The sequence below is a fragment of the Octopus bimaculoides genome, unplaced genomic scaffold, assembly GCF_001194135.2.
Source record: "Octopus bimaculoides isolate UCB-OBI-ISO-001 unplaced genomic scaffold, ASM119413v2 Scaffold_256561, whole genome shotgun sequence".
Taxonomy (NCBI): Eukaryota; Metazoa; Mollusca; class Cephalopoda; order Octopoda; family Octopodidae; genus Octopus; species Octopus bimaculoides.
Window position 1 is genome coordinate 1,184 of NW_026330102.1, and position 1,571 is coordinate 2,754.

At 36.3% G+C, this 1,571-nt stretch overlaps 1 non-coding gene across 1 annotated transcript; it reads right to left on the minus strand.

Annotated features, from left to right (window-relative positions):
- Positions 1-900: 900 nt before the first annotated feature.
- On the minus strand, positions 901-1,007 carry LOC128251398 (U6 spliceosomal RNA). Its single transcript, XR_008267112.1, has one exon. It is a non-coding gene; the product is annotated as a U6 spliceosomal RNA (small nuclear RNA).
- Between the last annotated feature and the right edge of the window lie 564 nt (positions 1,008-1,571).

The following is a 1,571-nucleotide window of genomic DNA, read 5'->3' on the forward strand; positions in this document are numbered from 1 at the left end:
AATAATTTTTCCAGAGGATGTAGCAACCGTTACCAATATAGCATATGTCTCTTTTGAATATGAAAATTTAAAAGTTTAAAAACCTTATAATATATATATATATATATATATATATATATATATATACATGGTACCTTATTATGAAACATGTTTAGCTTCAGGTTAGTCCAAATGCGGAAGACTGGTTATCAAGGGCAATCCAGCAGTGACCATCCTATCTTTTGTCACAGACACCGTGTCCCTTTTTTCTTCCTTTATTCATGTATAACTCTGTATGATGATGAGAGAGATTTGGCAGCTATTTCTTACAAGTTAAGTGACCACACAGAGACTCTATTCTCAGTTTAATGTATGTGTGTTTCAAATAATGCTACTGTACTGTGTGTATATGTATCTGTGGGTTGACAGTGCCCCTTCATTTTTGATTCATCCTGCTTACCCTTCATCGAAAATACACACACATAGGTATATATATATACATATATATGCCTACATACATACGCATGTGCTAGTGGCAAGTAACAAGCACTAATGTTGATATCACATGAAAAGCACCTTTTTTACACTTCAGTAAAGGGGTTGGTGTTAAGAAGGGCATCCAGCCATACCGACCATGCTGAGATAGACAAATGCCGCTTCTGGCCTTGCCAGCTCCTTCCTGTCAAAGCATCCAACCCATGCCAGCATGGAAAACAGACGGTAATGCATATACGTGTGTGTGTGTGTGTGTGTGTATATATATACAGTGTGGCCCAAAAGTTTCACAACCAATTAATATGACAATATATATTAAATAGTAGTGCAACTTTTGGTCCACGCTGTATATATATATATATTTTTATTTATTTATTTATGTGTTTCAGCCAAGTGGCTGCGGTCATGCTGGTGCACCACTGTGATAAAAATATGGAACGCTTCACGAATTTGCGTGTCATCCTTGCGCAGGGGCCATGCTAATCTTCTCTGTATCGTTCCAATTTTAGTATATGTACTGCCGAAGCAAGTACATATATATATATATATATATATATATATATATATACATATATACGACGGGCTTCTTTCAGTTTCCGTCTACCAAATCCACTCACAAGGCTTTGGTTGGCCCGCGGCTATAGTAGAAGACACTTGCCCAAGGTGCCACGCAGTGGGACTGAACCCGGAACCATGTGGTTGGTAAGCAAGCTACTTACCACACAGCCACTCCTTCGCCTATATATATATATATATATACACACACACACACACACATATATTAATATATATTAAAAAATATATATATGTGTCTTTGTATGTATATATGTATGTATACATCACTGTGTGGGAGGGACAGCAAAATGCCATACCAGACTTTTGCACTTCTCTAATATACACCCATATCATATATATATATATATATATATACATGTGGGGCTGGACCCTGTCCGTCCTTCTCTGACTGACATGTATTAACCCCTTTAGTGTTTGCATTATTCTACCAAAATTAATGCTTTTTTCATCCACATTGTTTTGAACTAATCATACATTAACTTGTAGCTATGAGATTTTGATGAGGTAACTGTTAATTTTTG